Source organism: Coregonus clupeaformis, unplaced genomic scaffold (genome assembly GCF_020615455.1).
Source record: "Coregonus clupeaformis isolate EN_2021a unplaced genomic scaffold, ASM2061545v1 scaf3592, whole genome shotgun sequence".
Taxonomy (NCBI): domain Eukaryota; kingdom Metazoa; phylum Chordata; class Actinopteri; order Salmoniformes; family Salmonidae; genus Coregonus; species Coregonus clupeaformis.
Genome location: NW_025537046.1, coordinates 5,899 through 25,000, shown reverse-complemented (window position 1 = coordinate 25,000; position 19,102 = coordinate 5,899). Strand labels below are relative to the sequence as shown.

Sequence of the window (19,102 nt, the reverse complement as noted above, 5' to 3'; positions counted from 1 at the left end):
CCCGTCTTTCTGAGCAGAAAGAATTTCCTGTTATAAATAAAAGTGTAGGTAGTCCGGTGTGTGCTGTTACATCAGGCCCAGATAAGCTAAGTTGTTGCCAATGGGAAGAGTGCAGGGGAGGAAAATGAAACAGCTCTATCAAAGGCAGGGCCAGACCAGTAAGGGACCCGTCTCCTCTCACCTAACAGAGCTTTGGCTTGGTAGAACTGTGCCACACACACACCCAGCTCACAAATCTCACTGGCTGACTGGCGCTCTTTCACATATACACGTTCTGTCTCGCTCTCTGTCTCGCTCTCTCGCTCTGTCTCACTCGCTCTCTGTCGCGCTCTCTCTCTGTCTCGCTCTCTCTCTGTCTCTCTCTCTCTCTGTCTCGCTCTCTCGCTCTCTCTCTCTGTCTCACTCTCTCGCTCTGTCTCGCACTGTCTCTCTCTCGCTCTGTCTCGCGCTCTCGCTCTGTCTCGCGCTCTCGCTCTGTCTCGCGCTCTCGCTCTGTCTCGCGCTCTCGCTCTGTCTCGCGCTCTCGCTCTGTCTCGCGCTCTCGCTCTGTCTCGCGCTCTCGCTCTGTCTCGCGCTCTCGCTCTGTCTCGCGCTCTCGCGCTCGCTCTCGCTCTGTGTCTCGCGCTCGCTCTCGCTCTGTGTCTCGCGCTCGCTCTCTCTCTGTGTCTCGCGCTCGCTCTCGCTCTCTCTGTGTCTCGCGCTCGCTCTCGCTCTGTGTCTCGCGCTCGCTCTCTCTCTGTGTCTCGCGCTCGCTCTCGCTCTCTCTGTGTATCGCACTCGCTCTCGCTCTGTGTCTCGCGCTTGCTCTCTCTCTCGCTCTGTGTCTCGCTCTCGCTCTCGCTCTGTGTCTCGCGCTCGCTCTCTCTCTCGCTCTGTGTCTCGCGCTCGCTCTCTCTCTCGCTCTTTGTCTCGCTCTCGCTCTGTGTCTCGCGCTCGCTCTCGCTCTGTCTCGCGCTCTCGCTCTGTGTCTCGTGTCTCGCTCTCGCTCTGTGTCTCGCTCTCGCTCTGTGTCTCGCTCTGTGTCTCGCTCTCGCTCTGTGTCTCGCTCTCGCTCTGTGTCTCGATCTCGCTCTGTGTCTCGATCTCTCTCTGTGTCTCGATCTCTCTCTGTGTCTCGCTCTCGCTCTGTGTCTCGCGCTCGCTCTCTCTCTCGCTCTGTGTCTCGCTCTCGCTCTCGCTCTGTGTCTCGCACTCGCTCTCTCTCTCGCTCTGTGTCTCGCGCTCGCTCGCTCTCGCTCTGTGTCTCGCGCTCGCTCTCGCTCTGTCTCGCGCTCTCGCTCTGTGTCTCGTGTCTCGCTCTGTGTCTCGCTCTCGCTCTGTGTCTCGCTCTCGCTCTGTGTCTCGCTCTCGCTCTGTCTCGCTCTCGCTCTGTGTCTCGCTCTCGCTCTGTGTCTCGCTCTCGCTCTGTGTCTCGCTCTCGCTCTGTGTCTCGCTCTCGCTCTGTGTCTCGCTCTCGCTCTGTGTCTCGCTCTGTGTCTCGCGCTCGCTCTCGCTCTGTGTCTCGCGCTCGCTCTCGCTCTGTCTCGCTCTCTCTCTGTCTCGCTCTCTCGCTCTCTCTCTCTGTCTCACTCTCTCGCTCTGTCTCGCGCTGTCTCTCTCTGTCTCTCCCTCGCTCTGTCTCGCGCTCTCGCTCTGTCTCGCGCTCTCGCTCTGTCTCGCGCTCTCGCTCTGTCTCGCGCTCTCGCTCTGTCTCGCTTCGCTCGCTCTGTCTCGCGCTCTCGCTCTGTCTCTCTCGCTCTGTCTCGCGCTCTCGCTCTGTCTCGCGCTCGCTCTGTCTCGCGCTCTCGCTCTGTCTCGCGCTCGCTCTGTCTCGCGCTCTCGCTCTGTCTCGCGCTCTCGCTCTGTCTCGCGCTCTCGCTCTGTCTCGCGCTCTCGCTCTGTCTCGCGCTCTCGCTCTGTCTCGCGCTCTCGCTCTGTCTCGCGCTCTCGCGCTCGCTCTCGCTCTGTGTCTCGCGCTCGCTCTCGCTCTGTGTCTCGCGCTCGCTCTCTCTCTCTCTGTGTCTCGCGCTCGCTCTCTCTCTCGCTCTGTGTCTCGCGCTCGCTCTCTCTCTGTGTCTCGCGCTCGCTCTCGCTCTCTCTGTGTATCGCGCTCGCTCTCGCTCTCTCTGTGTATCGCGCTCGCTCTCGCTCTGTGTCTCGCGCTCGCTCTCTCTCTCGCTCTGTGTCTCGCGCTCGCTCTCTCTCTCGCTCTGTGTCTCGCGCTCACTCTCGCTCTCGCTCTGTGTCTCGCGCTCGCTCTCTCTCTCGCTCTTTGTCTCGCTCTCGCTCTGTCTCGCGCTCGCTCTCGCTCTGTGTCTCGCTCTCGCTCTGTCTCGCGCTCTCGCTCTGTGTCTCGTGTCTCGTGTCTCGCTCTCGCTCTGTGTCTCGCTCTCGCTCTGTGTCTCGCTCTGTGTCTCGCTCTCACTCTGTGTCTTGCTCTCGCTCTGTGTCTCGATCTCGCTCTGTGTCTCGATCTCTCTCTGTGTCTCGTGCTCGCTCTCGCTCTGTGTCTCGCGCTCGCTCTCTCTCTCGCTCTGTGTCTCGCTCTCGCTCTCGCTCTGTGTCTCGCGCTCGCTCTCTCTCTCGCTCTGTGTCTCGCGCTCGCTCTCTCTCTCGCTCTGTGTCTCGCGCTCGCTCTCTCTCTCGCGCTCGCTCTCTCTCGCTCTGTGTCTCGCGCTCGCTCGCTCTCGCTCTGTGTCTCGCGCTCGCTCTCGCTCTGTGTCTCGCGCTCGCTCTCGCTCTGTCTCGCGCTCTCGCTCTGTCTCGCGCTCTCGCTCTGTGTCTCGTGTCTCGCTCTGTGTCTCGCTCTCGCTCTGTGTCTCGCTCTCGCTCTGTGTCTCGCTCTCGCTCTGTGTCTCGCTCTCGCTCTGTGTCTCGCTCTCGCTCTGTGTCTCGCTCTCGCTCTGTGTCTCGCTCTCGCTCTGTGTCTCGCTCTCGCTCTGTGTCTCTCGCTCTGTGTCTCGCGCTCGCTCTCGCTCTGTCTCGCGCTCGCTCTCGCTCTGTCTCGCGCTCGCTCTCGCTCTGTCTCGCGCTCGCTCTCGCTCTGTCTCGCGCTCGCTCTCGCTCTGTCTCGCGCTCGCTCTGTCTCGCGCTCGCTCTCGCTCTGTCTCGCGCTCGCTTTTGCTCTGTCTCGCGCTCGCTCTCGCTCTGTCTCGCGCGCGCTCTCGCTCTGTCTCGCGCGCGCTCTCGCTCTGTGTCTCGCGCGCTTGCTCGCTCTCGCTCTGTGTCTCGCGCGCTTGCTCGCTCTCTCGCTCTGTGTCTCGCGCGCTTGCTCGCTCTCGCTCTGTGTCTCGCGCGCTTGCTCGCTCTCGCTCTGTGTCTCGCGCGCTTGCTCGCTCTCGCTCTGTGTCTCGCGCGCTTGCTCGCTCTCGCTCTGTGTCTCGCGCGCTTGCTCGCTCTCGCTCTGTGTCTCGCGCTGCTCGCTCTCGCTCTGTGTCTCGCGCGCTCTCGCTCTGTGTCTCGCGCTCGCTCGCTCTCGCTCTGTGTCTCGCGCTCGCTCTCGCTCTGTGTCTCGCGCGCTCTCGCTCTGTGTCTCGCGTGCGCTCTCGCTCTGTGTCTCGCGCTCGCTCTCGCTCTGTGTCTCGCGCTCGCTCTCGCTCTGTGTCTCGCGCTCGCTCTCGCTCTGTGTCTCGCGCGCGCTCTCGCTCTGTGTCTCGCGCGCGCTCTCGCTCTGTCTCGCTTGTGTCTCGCTCTCTCTTTCTTGTGCATCTCTTTCTGTCTCTGGCTCTCTCTCTCTGTGTCTGTCTGTCTCTCTCTCTTTCTTCTGTCTCTCTCTCTGTTTCTCTCTCTGTCTCTCTCTCTCTGTTTCTCTCTCTCGCTCGCTCTGTCTCTCTCTCTCCATATGTCCCTCTGATTGTAACCTCAGACAGGCTGTACTGTAGTAAGAACAGCAGAGCCGAGTCTGCAGAGCTGAAATGTGTTAATCGCTGAAGGAATCCCCTGAAACCTGCTGGGCTCCCCCCGTAGCCACAAAAGTCATTAGTGACGAGACTAATTAACAAAGAGTGAGACAGTCATGCACACACAGGCCCGTCTCTGGAGCCCATCTGCACTCCTTCATCCACCCCACAGTAAGAAATTATGATTTATTTTTTTATAGAGAAAGGAAGTAGTGCCTAAAATTTTGTTATTTGGCTAATTCCTGCATTGCTTGTTCTACCTTTTTGAGTTCCACCTTGCATATTTTTCAATATTTAGTTGAGTTGCTAAGTAGTGAGTTGCTAAGCAATGCAAGAGTACAGGACGGAACAGAGCGGAGGGCGGAGGCTGATAGGCAGAAAGCCTGTAGCCAAGAGACATCTGGGGTAAAGCCCAAAGAACCACTTGCCACTTGCCAGCTTTCTATTCATACCTCCTCCTACACACACTGTACACACACACTGGTCTCTCTCTTTTCGGTTTCTCTCACTCTCGTTCTCCCTCACACACACTGCAGCCATATCTCCTGATTAAGACAATAAGGGATGCTAATAAAACATGACTGCTGCAGCGCTGTCCCAGGAGCCCTGTATGTGACTCCGGTGATAACCTTAGCAGTTACATGCCCACAACAGTCTCCCTTTGAACAAATGCCTCTTTTAAATAGGACTTCGTCTGGGTCTGTGGTGGGCGCGGCAGAGGAGCAGGGATCCCTTCCCAGCTGAACTGTCTGTACACCCTGATGTCCTGATCCCAGAGGTGCTGCACTGTACACCAGCTAACCAGGTGGAGGTGCACAGAGACTCTCAGACAGGTGAGAGCAACAAATCTCCCTATCGACCCTCCACTAGAATGTCCCTTTCTGCCAGAGAAGGTGGATCGACATTTGTCCTAATTCTCCCCTACCACTCCTACTGTGACTGAATTTCAAGTGACACACAGTGTTGCTCTACATTAGCCTAATCTGCTCGCTCAGTCTCCCAAGTCTCCTGTAGGAACAGTGGAAATGCCAGGGAGGCAAGGCGTCTGGCACACACAGAGAGCCAGAATGGAGTATGGCTGGGCCTCATGCTGAACCACTCCCTGTTTATGTGTCCCAAATGGCACCCTATTCCCTATATAGTACACTGCTTTTGACCAGGGCCCCATAGGGCTCTGGTCAAAAGTAGTGCACTATGTAGGGAATAGGCTGCCATTTGGGACACGGCCATTCTGTTTGTCAGTAATGAAAACCTTCCCCATCTCTCCACTCCCCCCCACTAATATTCCCTCCACTCAGACACTAAAAGGAGCTGTGGTAAAGACCAGGGGGAGGCCATTGTGGATGAGGAGGCCATTCTGAGTCTGTTGGAGAGCAGTCAGACCTTCCGGCCCCTCTCCCAGAGATCCAACCACTCCCCCATACTAGGTAAGCAAACAAACCGCACTGATTATACTGATTACTGTGTTAATTTGGTATGGAGAACAGCTTATCCTACTGATCTTATGTCATTTTAATTTTACAAATCTGCTTTTAATGAACATATTGTTTATATAGCATAGCTAGCGCCATGAGTTTGACCTGATCAGGAAAAGCTCTGGGCCCTAGTTATAACTCCAGCCCCTAAGTAAAGCATCCAAGTATGGAGCTGATTGACCTCGGAGGTAATTTCCCCTTATCATGTTGTGTTTGCTGTGTGCATGTTGCAGATAGCAGCCAGGACCATGCCATGGTGGACCTGCTGGCAGGCCTGGAGGCTGATGGGTACAGAGCAGCCCCTATGAGGCAGAACTCCCAGCATTATCTGCCCGGGGGAGGGAGCGCTCACTACAACAGTGACGAGGAGGAGGAGGGGCCAGAACTAGAGAAGGAGGAGGAAGAACTCAGTCTGATGATGTCACAGAGATGGGACAGCGACCTTCCAGAACAGTCTTCTAGGAGGTGACTGATTTTTATTTTCTTGTTCTTTTTGCTCAATATGAACTAATTATGAGTTTAATATTAACTCATTAAATGACGACAAACAAATCTATTTATAGCATTCTTTGAAAAAATGCATGTCATCTATCTTGTGCCCCAGTTTTCTTGCTTATTTCTTGAGGTGGATTCCTCTTGTCACTGAATTCACATGATGGTAAACGCAGACGTTTGGCAGTCAGATGAAGGTCACCTGCAGTGAGCCGTGACTGTGAATAGTTTAAGCGACGCCTCATTGTATAATCAATGTCTCTTTTATCTTCCTCTATAGACCTGGTGTGAAGGATGCAGAGGAAAGCTTCAGTGACGAGCCCCAGGAATCCTCAGACGAGGAGATGGAATGGAGCGGGAACAACTCTCTCTTCGCCAACCTGTCCATTCCTCAGCTGGACGGTGCTGCGGACGAGAACAGTGGTGAGTTATAAGAACGTAATGATAATAAACTACATATAACACATCTACAAGATCGTGTCATTGATGCTTTCCTTTGATTCCTGTCACAGTATTGATATGTTATATCTGCTCTCCATAGATTCATCGTTAACGGACAAAGGCTCCAGGACCCACTCGTCCCTCACCGTCACAGACAAGATCCTGGGGAAGAGGAACCCCTTTCCTGGGGAGACTGTCCCCCTGGAGCCCCCGTCCTCCACCAATGTCCTCCTGGAGTGCAAACACCCTGAACATAGGCAGGCCCACTCACAGGACACAGAGGAACCAGCCAATAAGCACTTCCTCTCCCTCGGCCAGGACAGTAATGAGTGCTCCACAGGGTTCAAGGTGAATAAAAAGATACCTTACATCCAGCCGGTCAAACACCCCATCCCCTGCAATATCGCCAACCAGGCCGAGGTCTCTCAGATCTGTGTGGACAAAATGGACGTTGTTCGGCCTCTGTACACCTACGAGAAGAAGACGATGGCTCTGGATGAGTCAGACCTGGACGTCTTTCCGTTCAGTAACGGGAAAATCACCCAGAGCAGGAAGAAGTACAGCAGTATGAAGAATATTGAGAAGAATCGTCTGTCCATCCTGCAGAACCACAGGAGCTTCTCCCTGTGTTACTCTGAGCTGAGGAACTGCCCCAGCACGACAGATCTGGAGCTGGGTCAGAAAGGCTGTAAAAGCCCAATACTGAGGAACAATATAACCCAAACTCCCTGCCCCATAGAAAAGGGACGAGCTCCTGGCCCCGCTGAGGGCGCAGATGGGCCAGGGCAGCGAGGATGGGGACATGGGTGAGCTGAAGATCAGGTACGAGGACTATCAGGAGAACAAGACTGAGAGGACCATAGTAGCCCAGCAGGAGGCGCACTACAAGTTCTTCCCCAGTGTCATTCTCTCCAACTGCCTTACCAGGCCAGCTAAGAAGGTAGTTGGTAACAAGCTGACCGATGGCTGTGCTAAGCTAGAGCAGTCAGAGCCACGCAGGTTCAGGCTAAAGCTTGGCAAGAGGTCATCGGCTGCTGCAGCCCAGAAGACTAAGGCGTACGCTGGGGAAAGCCCAGCCTCTGACACCCAAGTCAGCACAGCCTTTATATCCATCACGCCTTCTTGTCCAAAGAGCACGGACACCGAGGAGAAGACAGTCACAGTGGCAAAGTCAGTCGTAGTGGAGACTGAACCCACAGAACCACTGCCAGAATCCCCTGCCCTGGCCCGTACCCCTTTACCAGCCCCTATTGCGTCCCCTGCACCGGCCCCAGACCCTGCCATTCCCAATGAGGCGTCTGTGGAGGGCAGGTTGGCCCCACTGCTTGAGCTCCCTGCTAAAGTAACCTGCACCAAAGCCTCAGGTCTGCCTGGCAGCAAGTACAGCCTGAGGCCAACGCAAGATGAGCTACGACAGCAGCGAGGACGGGGAACACTCTGTATCCTCTCGCGTGAAACACCCTCTGGCCCTCCGAGACTGCTTCAAAGAAAACTACGTCCTCAGCACGCAGGAACTAAAGTACCAGAAACGACGGAAGATGTCCAGAAAGGAGCCAAGGGAGCCGCCCCATCATCATCAAATACATAATCATCAACAGGTTCAAAGGTCAGAAGAACATGTTGGTGAAGATGGCCAAGGTGAGTGCTGAGGAGCAGCGGGTGGTGCTGACACCTGATAGAGTGATAGAGTACACCAAAATGGCTCCCCATCAAGACCTTCCTGGCCTAAGGTTCCAGAGTCTTGTGCGGTCAAGTTCCCCTCAGTGAGCCCAAGGCTAATAAGAAACAGCCCAAACGAAAGGCCAAGGTCAACACCACTAAGAAACAATCAGCAACCCACCCAAACCCAGAGTCCAAGTTAGGCAGGGGGGTGAGAGGCCTAGAAGGACTAGAGGCCTTAGAAAAGCCATGACTCTGCCCTCTCTTCCATTCCCCCAGCCATGTTACTGTGAACTGACCGATGACCACATCACTGAGTACGCTGACGTGATGGTGGAGTTGGGTTATCTATCTGAGAGATCCCTTAGCCCTGTTGATTCAACCCCACCCCGGTGTTGGTCCCCCAGTGACCCCCTTATGGAAGCCATAAGTTCTGATTGGTTCATGAACACATTAAATGATCCCTGTCTCAGTTCTGTTTGTCAGAACCCCCCAGAGTCCTTAGGGCCGAGGTGTGGGAACCGCAGCCGGACTGCTAAACCTAGAAATGTAACCTCTACCAGCCCAAGAAGACTGCTTAAGCTTTCGGAGGAAGTCAAAAAGGAGAGCACAGCGAGAAGGAAAAGTACTATTGGGATGCCAAGGAGGAGAAAGAAAGATCTAGAAACAGTTGATGGGACTAGTGTGGGTGGTGTCTGTACTACTACCATCACCACAAGAACGAGGAAGCCTCGAAGGAAGAAGCAGGCAGAAGAGCCTGAACAGCCCCCTGTAAGAAGCAGAGACTGTGACAGTTCCCAGCTCCTCTTCCCAGAGGGTGAGCTGCATCTTGCTGAATCCTCCTCAGAGGCCATACCACCCTTTCAGCAGCCAGCCAGCAAAACCAGCCAGATCATTGATGGCTCCCAGGTGGTCGCTGGCTCTAAATCCCTATCCCAGTTCTCCCAGTCCATTGAACCAAAGTTTGAGGACTGTGAAAGCTCCATCATGGAGGTAAACCAAAGCTTTGCTCTTGAACTCGTCCAAACACAGCCTGACCAATCGCAGGGTTGTGCTGTGAAGGCAGACACTACTGTTGATGAATGCACATCCCATCAGGTTAAATGCCCAACCCAGGTGTGGGACAGAAAGGGTGCCCCCAAAGCAGGGTCCCCCAACTCCAGCCTTAGGAACGGGGAGACCTTACCTGAGGACATCTCTGGCCTGGCTGTTCTGAAGAAGCTCCTGCAGAAGAAGCAGCAGAGAGGCAGACAGTGCCTCTCCACTACAACACAGCCCCCTGGCTCCACACCAGACCCTGCTGCTGCCAAGCCATCAAGAGCCAGGAGAGCTCCCTCAGCCACCCCACGGAAACCCCGGGCCCCAAGAACTACAACTGCCAAGGACGGGAAACCCAGAAGCAGGAAGGAGAAGGCGAACTCTCAGCCGGAGGTACCTGTGAAGCAGGAGCCCCCATGTCAGATGACAGCCCAGTGTTCCTGTCAGACCCAGGCCTGGACAGCTGTTACTCCATAGAGGACAGCCTGTCCCCAGAGCTCCCACACAACTACAACTTTGACATCAACGCCATCGGTATCGGTAGCCAGGCAGAGTTCTCCAGCCTGTACATGGGCAGCCAGTTTGTTCTGACCGACAAGAACCTGCCTCAAAAGTTCCTGAGTGACATCACCCAGGAGGCGGTCCCTGCCTTGGCGCTGAGCTTAGAGAAGAGGCCTGATGGGCTGTGTGGGTCAGGGGAGGAGCTCCAAGAAAGCTTGTCCGGACCTCTGAGTCCTGAACTCTTTGACATGCCAGAAAACTGTGAATTTGTGTTCAATCATCAATCACCTCTGGACTCTGAGAGGTTACTAAGGAGCAGAGAGTGGGGAACATCTCTGGGCAAACTCCACGGCCTCAGCCACTTCCAGGGCTTTCACTGTGAGAGGAAAGAGCTGCTGTTCTCTGCCTTTGACCCCATCTTACCGCTGCCTTTGAGCTCCTTTTCATTCGCAGACAACGAAGGGTCACAGACTGGGGACCTACTGGAGGGAAATGATGCTTTTACATCGACCACGCCCAGTAGTTCACCGCGGTCCTTCAGCTCTCTATCCCAGGTGAAGGCCATCAGCCAGCTCCTCAGAGGGACAGGGGGGGGAGCCCACATTCTCAAGCCCCTCATGTCCCCTCCCAGCCGGGACGAGATCCTCACCACACTCCTGGACCTGGAGATGTCTGAGGCCACCTTCCAGGAGCCCTTCTGCAGCAACCCCTCAGACGCCCCGGGGAAACCCAGGTAAAATCACTAAACTCACGGGATTACTTTAAAAGCCCTTTATGACAACTACTGAATGTGAAAATGGCTTTATAAATAAATGTGATTTGATTTTAAGGGTTGAATGATACACACAATAGATATCTATGACTGATGAGGCTGTGATGAGGCATGATATTGTAAATCATTCAATCATTAATATCAATTTTCAAATCTCCAGGGAGGTTGGTGGGCGTAAGTTGATGGTGGAGACCAAGTTAGCCAAGGAGCTGGCTGAGTTCAACGGGGACCTGTGCCTGGAGGGGCTACAGTTCTGGAAGACAGCCTTCTCTGCCATGACCCTGGCCGGCTCTTCTCACACCCTGGGAGCAGAGGACACCAGAGACCAGGCCCAGCTCAGTCCCTCCTCAGCTGGGGACCAGAAGGTTATCCTGCTGCCTTGCAGGAGCGCCCCTAGGCGGGAGCGCGTCCAGCTATGGCTGGAGGCCAGGAAACAGTACGAGCATCTGCAGAGGGGTAGGAGAGACATGGGAGAACTGGAGAGGGGAAGGTTGGAACAGGTAAGAGACAAGCAGCAAACAGACAGGACTGAACAGCCCACTCCGTTCCATTGTCCAGCATTGAAGGACGAGGAGGAGTTTGAGAAGCCCTCAGGTATCAGGACTCAAAGGGAGAGGAGGGACGATCTGTCCCCTACAGGTATCACCTGTTGGGGGGGTGGAAACTCAGGACAGTCCCAGAGTGAATCCTGTACCGGACATTAACACCAGAGACCCTGAGGGGGAGTACTACAGTAAATCCATCTCTCCAGACTCACCAGACCTGACGCCATGGCAGCAGCCCACGCAGCCCAGCCCTCAGGACCAGACGGAGTTGAGGGAGAGAGGAGAGGGTCAGATCGAGGGTCACCCCTGTCCCCCAGGCTCTGCACATCCCCAGAGAGGAGAGAGGAGAAGCACTTCCTCAGTCCCTCTCCCTTCCCTTCCATGAAGCCCCGGGGGATGGGGGAGTACCAGCCCCCCAGCTCCACAGCACCCCAGTCCTTAGGCAACACAGAGGCAGGTGCGAATCGGAGACTGTGTGCAGCACCCCTGTGACTGAAGGTAAGCCCCTTTATTACCCGGCCACAGGCTATTAGCAGCTGTCACTCTTCATCCTGCCTCGGCCGCCAACGTTAACTCAGACCATGGAAAATTACATTAGGGATAGCATCCGATTTAACTTTGTTTTTTACTCCAACTTTCTTTCTTACCTCAGTGGGAAATTGTTATGGCTGCCATAAACGACTGCATAATTGACTAATCAAGCGTACCTGAATTGTTAATGTGTCAGTCATTTATTGAATTAGTTTTAATAGGAGGAAGTCGTCTGCATGTAGTTGTTTTGTCCTCTGGAATGTCATTATGCGTCGCACCACACCACCACGATCCTTAACTAATTTAGGGGTTTCTGTCTTCTCCCAGACGCAGAGTCCACGTCTCAGAGACTGCAGCACAGGAGAGGGGAACACACAGACAGACTGAGGAGAGTGCTACTGACCACACAGATGAAGGTCAGGACAAAGCTCCTGTTCATTTAGGTCATTCCCACCAAAGAGCCTGCCAAAATAAAGGAAACCCCAGCATAACGTGTCTTAATAATAGGGTGTTGGGCCACCACTACCCAGAACAGCTTCAATGCACCTTGGCATAGATTCTATAAGTGTCTGGAACTCTATTGGGGGGATGTGACACCATTCTTCCACGAGAAATTCCATCATTTGGTGTTTTATTGATGGTGGTAGAAAGCGTGGTCTCAGGCGCCGCTCCAGAATCTCCCATAAGTGTTCAATTGGGTTGAGATCTGGTGACTGAGACCGCCATGGCATATGGTTTACATTGTTTTCATGCGCATCAAACCATTCAGTGACCATTCGTACCCTGTGGATGGGGGCATTGTCATCCTATGGGGCATAGCCATGTTAGCCAAAATAATGGCCCGCCCAGTATTTTTATACATGACCCTAAGCATGATGGGACGTTCATTTCTTAATGATCTCAGGAACCACATCTATGTGGAAGCACCTGCTTTCAATATACTTTGTATCCCTAATTTACTGAAGTGTTTCCATTATTTTGGCAGTTACCTGTGTTGGCCTCAATATACCCGGATGAGCAATGTACAGTTTCAGAATATTGATGAACAGCATCAGTCAAGTAAATGGCCCAAGACAAATGTCAGATTTAGCTTTGCTCATTTGAATTATTCTGTATTTAAAAATATCCGTAAATGGCTTTTAGCATTTACTTGCTCTGCCCTGATACGCTGTTCTCTCTTTAATGTTATGTGAAGAAGCTTTCCCCCTATTCTCTGTCCCCAGAACCAGTTTGCTGCTTTGAACGCTCCAAAGAAAGACAACTCTCAGATCGAGGGCCCCAGCATCAGCAACTCATGTGGATTCAAAGTCAGCATGCAGAACCTCCAGGACGCTAAAGCCCTGCACGAGGTGAGACAGACAGACAGGCACAGACAGACAGACAGGCACAGACAGACAGGCACAGACAGACAGACAGGCACCGACAGACAGGCACCGACAGACAGGCACCGACAGACAGGCACCGACAGACAGGCACCGACAGACACGTAGAGGGAGATAGGCACGGAGAGGCAGACAGACAGACAGGGAGAGGGAGACAGACAGACAGACAGGGAGAGGGAGACAGACAGACAGACAGTGAGAGGGAGACAGACAGACAGACAGACAGTGAGAGGGAGACAGACAGACAGACAGGGAGAGGGAGACAGACACACAGACAGGGAGAGGGAGACAGACACACAGACAGGGAGAGGGAGACAGACACAGAGACAGAGAGAGACGCACAGAGACAGAGAGAGACGCACAGAGACAGAGAGAGACGCACAGAGACAGAGAGAGACGCACAGAGACAGAGAGAGACGCACAGAGACAGAGAGAGACGCACAGAGACAGAGAGAGAGACGCACAGAGACAGAGAGAGACGCACAGAGACAGAGAGAGACGCACAGAGACAGAGAGAGAGACGCACAGAGACAGAGAGAGACGCACAGAGACAGAGAGAGACGCACAGAGACAGAGAGAGACGCACAGAGACAGAGAGAGACGCACAGAGACAGAGAGAGACGCACAGAGACAGAGAGAGACGCACAGAGACAGAGAGAGACGCACAGAGACAGAGAGACGCACAGAGACAGAGAGAGACGCACAGAGACAGAGAGAGACGCACAGAGACAGAGAGAGACGCACAGAGACAGAGAGAGACGCACAGAGACAGAGAGAGACGCACAGAGACAGAAGAGACGCACAGAGACAGAGAGAGACGCACAGAGACAGAGAGAGACGCACAGAGACAGAGAGAGACGCACAGAGACAGAGAGAGACGCACAGAGACAGAGAGAGACGCACAGAGACAGAGAGAGACGCACAGAGACAGAGAGAGACACACAGAGACAGAGAGAGACAGAGAGAGACACACACACACAGAGAGACACACACACACACACAGAGACACACACACAGAGAGAGACACACACACACACAGAGAGAGACACACACACACACAGAGACACACACACAGAGACACACACACACACACACAGAGAGAGACACACACACACACACAGAGAGAGACACACACACACACACACACACAGAGAGACACACACACACACACAAAGAGAGAGATACACACACACACACACACAAAGAGAGAGAGACACACACACACACACACACACAAAGAGAGAGAGACACACACACACACAAAGAGAGAGAGAGACACACACACACACAAAGAGAGAGAGACACACACACACACACACACACAAAGAGAGAGAGACACACACACACACACACACAAAGAGACAGAGACACACACACACACACAAAGAGACAGAGACACACACACACACACACAAAGAGACAGAGACACACACACACACAAAGAGAGAGAGACACACACACACACAAAGAGAGAGAGACACACACACACACAAAGAGACAGAGACACACACACACACAAAGAGACAGACACACACACACACAAAGAGACAGAGACACACACACACACAAAGAGACACACACACACACACACACACAAAGAGACACACACACACACACACAAAGAGACACACACACACACACACAAAGAGACACACACACACACAAAGAGACAGAGACACACACACACACACACACAAAGAGACAGAGACACACACACACACACACACACACAAAGAGACAGAGACACACACACACACACAAAGAGACAGACACACACACACACACAAAGAGACAGACACACACACACACACACACACACAAAGAGACCGAGACACAGAGACCGAGACACAGAGACCGAGACACAGAGACCGAGACACAGAGACCGAGACACAGAGACCGAGACACAGAGACCGAGACACAGAGAGAGACCGAGAGACAGAGAGAGACATGCACACAGACACACGGACCGAGACACAGACACACAGACCGAGACACAGACATACACACAGACAGAGACACAAAGACAGAGACCGAGACACAGACATACACACACAGACAGACACACACACACAGACAGACACACACACACACACACACAGACAGAGAGACACAGAGACACACACACAGACAGAGAGACACAGAGACACACACACAGACAGAGAGACACAGAGACACACACACAGACAGAGAGACACAGAGACACACACACAGACAGAGAGACACACACACAGACAGAGAGACACAGAGACACACACACAGACAGAGAGACACAGAGACACACACACAGACAGAGAGACACAGAGACACACACACAGACAGAGAGACACAGAGACACACAGACAGAGAGAGAGACACACAGACAGAGAGACAGAGACACACACACACACAGACAGAGAGAGACACACACACACAGACAGAGAGAGACACACACACACAGACAGAGACACACACACACAGACAGAGAGAGACACACACACACAGACAGAGAGAGACACACACACAGACAGAGAGAGAGACACACACAGACAGAGAGAGAGACACACACAGACAGAGAGACAGAGACACAGACACACTCAGCTGTTTTCTTACTCACACACACACAATGTAGTTTTAAGGAAGGAATGTGACATCTTGCTTGTCTTTCATCTGTAGGTGCAGCACCTGACGTTGATGAGCATGGAGCTTCACACACGGACCCGGCGGGACCTGGAACCCGTCCCCGAGTTTGACCCCATATGTGCCTTATTCTACTGCTTCAGCTCTGACGCACCTCTACCAGACTCAGACAAGACCCAGCTGACTGGGGCCATCGTGGTGGACAAGGACTGCCAGGAGAGTGGCCAAGGTGATGGGTCACTCCCTCTGTTCCTCCTGCCATGCTGTGGATGGACCACTTATCTGACCTTCCAAGTATTGTTGTATTTTGTACATGGTCATTGTGCTTAGATTTGAATGGACAGTGAATGGCTGCGTTTACACAGGCAGCCCAATTCTGATCTTTTGCCAAATTATGGGCAACGGATCTGATCTGATTGGTCAAAATACCAATTAGTGGCACAAAAATATCAGAATTGGGCTGCCTGTGTAAATGCAGCCTATGTGACGGAACGGTGTTTGTGATGTACCTCTATCTGTGTGTGTGCCCACCAAGGTGTCAGAGGAACAGCACCCCTGCTGGTAAGATCAGGTGTCTCAGGACTGCAGGTCACCTACACTGTGAATGAGAAGCAGCTGTTCCAGGAAGTTGTCACTATCATGAGGAGGTACTGTAAAGCACACGCCAGCTTGTAGTCCTAAAAAGCTGAAATTAGTTGGTTCGTTGGCCATTACTATGGGGGAAATGAATGGGGTTTTGGGATGAACGCCGAAAAGAAGTTATTCGGTGAACACAGGCTTAGTAGCTCTGATACGTTTTGTTTTATGAGATAATATCAGTCAGTTAACATGACCTTTATGAGTTATGAAGCCTTTATGTTCTTGTTCTGATTACATAAATGCTTCGATTCACAAAACGTGATGGTAGCTGATGAAGGTTATCTCATAGAACAAAACGTATAAGATCTCCTAAGGCTGTGTTTACCACAGACCTTATGTGAAGGTTGACCATGCGGTAGGAGTTTAACAGCAAGGAGGCATACGATGAAGATCTGTTTTTCTTGTCAGAGGCTATTTATTTGCAAGTGGGTACAGCCGGCGAACTGTACAAACATTTACAAACAAAAATAAACAGGACGATGAACAAAAGATAGGCTCTAACCAAAGAGAACCCAGGCTTCAACCAAAGAGAACCCAGAGCTTCAACCAAAGAGAACCCAGGCTTCAACCAAAGAGAACCCAGGCTTCAACCAAAGAGAACCCAGGCTTCAACCAAAGAGAACCCAGGCTTCAACCAAAGAGGGGGGGAGGGCAACAAGGTTGAATCATGGCGTCGATGATCTTCAGGTCGGAGCTCTAGAAAAAGGCCAGAGTTCCCGACTTGGAATTCCGAGTTGGATGACCGTTCAAAACGTATTTTCCAAGTTCCCAGTTGTCTTGAACGCACTGAGGTCTGAGATTTCAGTGTTTCCAGTTGTTTTGAACGCGGCAGAAGTCATGCTGGATTTGACAGCATGGCCAATGTATTCAACCTTTTCTGGCCCATGGTGTTGCGTGTGAATGTTTATCATTTTAACCTTGGAAAAGAGAACCTTTCAGACAGATGTTTTAAGTCCTTAAACTCAGACTTGGACCACACACCTTCTCCACCGAATGGCGGGCAGGGGAAGCAAAATAGTGATTGCATTGTGATGCTTGCAGTTAGCCACTGATTCCTTCCAAACCACTCATTGTTGAATTTGAGTTTTCCGACTTGTTGTGTAATGTTTATGGCCGAAGAGCACAGATGCAATTTATCTATAATTTTTCTTCATATGACAAGGATTTGCTAATAGATTGTTGACGTGATTCATGATGACTGCTTGTCTAGCTTGCTAGCTAAGATGTTGATATGATCAGTCCAATCAAAGCTACAGTAGATATAATGTGATTTGAAGTCATTTTATCTGTGTCCAATGACCTTGGACCCACTCCCTTGGCTGTGAAGCAACCCCACACGTATGGTCTCAGGATGCTTTACTGTTGGCATGACATAGGACTGATGGTAGCGCTCACCTTGTCTTCTCCGGACAAGCTTTTTTCCGAATGCCCCAAACAATCGGAAAGGGGATTCATCAGAGAAAATGACTTTACCCCAGTCCTCAGCAGTCCAATCCCTGTACCTTTTGCAGAATATCAGTCTGTCCCTGATGTTTTTCCTGGAGAGAAGTGGCTTCTTTGCTGCCCTTCTTGACACCAGGCCATCCTCCAAAAGTCTTCACCTCACTGTGCCTGCAGATGCACTCACACCTGCCTGCTGCTATTCCTGAGTAAGCTCTGCACTGGTGGTGCCCCCGATCACACAGCTGAATCAACTTTAGGAGACGGTCCTGGCGCTTTGCTGGACTTTTTTGGGGCGCCCTGAAGCCTTCTTCACAACAATTGAACCTCTCTCCTTGAAGTTCTTGATGATCCGATAAATGGTTGATTTAGATGCAATCTTACTAGCAGCAATCTCCTTGCCTGTGAAGCCCTTTTTTGTGCAAAGCAATGATGACGGCACGTGTTTCCTTGCAGGTAACCATGGTTAACAGAGGAAGAACAATGATTTAAAGCACCACCCTCCTTTTAAAGCTTCCAGTCTGTTATTCTAACTCAATCAGCATGACAGAGTGATCTTTTGCCATGTCCTCGTCAACACTCTCACCTGTGTTAACGAGAGAATCACTGACATGATGTCAGCTGGTCCTTTTGTGGCATTAAGTTCATTTTCATGGCAAAGAGGGACTTTGCAATTAATTGTAATTAATCTGATCACTCTTCATAACATTCTGGAGTATATGCAAATTGCCATCATAAAAACTGAGGCAGCAGACTTTGTGAAAATTAATATTTGTGTCATTCTCAAAACTTTTGACCACGACTGTAGGCAAAGAAAAAGCCATATCTCAGACTGGCCAATAAAAATAAAAGATTAAGATGGGCAAAATAACAGACACTGGACTTTTTCTTTGCAACTCTGCCTAGGTCAGCATCCCGGAGTCGCCTCTTCACTGTTGATGTTGAGACTGGTGTTTTTGCGGGTACTATTTAATGAAGCTGCCAGTTGAGGACCTGTGAGGCGTCTGTTTCTCAAACTAGACACTAATGTATTTGTCCTCTTGCTCAGTTGTGCACCGGGGCCTCCCACTCCCTCTTCCCTATTCTGGTTAGAGCCAGTTTGCGCTGTTCTGTGAAGGGAGTAGTACACAGCGTTGTTACAAGATCTTCCGTTTCTTGGCAATTTCTCGCATGGAATAGCCTTCATTTCTCAAAACAAGAATAGACTGACGAGTTTCAGAAGAAAGTTATTCGTTTCTGGACATTTTTTGCCTGTAATTGAACCCACAATTGCTGATGCTCCAGATACTCAACTAGTCTCAAGAAGGCGAGTTTTATTGCTTCTTCAATCAGCACAACAGTTTTCAGCTGTGCTAACATAATTGCAAAAGGGTTTTCTAATGATCAATTAGCCTTTTAAAATGATAAACTTGGATTAGCAAACATAGCGTGCCAATGGAACACAGGACTGATGGTTGCTGATAATGGGCCTCTGTACGCCTATGTAGATCTTCCATTAAAAATCAGCCGTTTCCAGCTACAATAGCCATTTACAACATTAACAATGGCTACACTGTATTTCTGATCAATTTGATGTTATTTTAATGGACAAAACATTTGCTTTTCTTTTGAAAACAAGGACATTTCTAAGTGACCCCAAACGTTTGAACGGTTGTGTGTGTGTGTGTGTGTGTGTGTGTGTACGGTCGTGGTC

The 19,102-nt window shown here is 51.7% G+C and overlaps 1 pseudogene; it reads left to right on the top strand.

The window, feature by feature from the left end:
* Positions 1-16,103, top strand: part of LOC123490261 — a 25,063-nt pseudogene extending 8,960 nt beyond the window's left edge.
* The last annotated feature ends 2,999 nt before the right edge of the window (positions 16,104-19,102 follow it).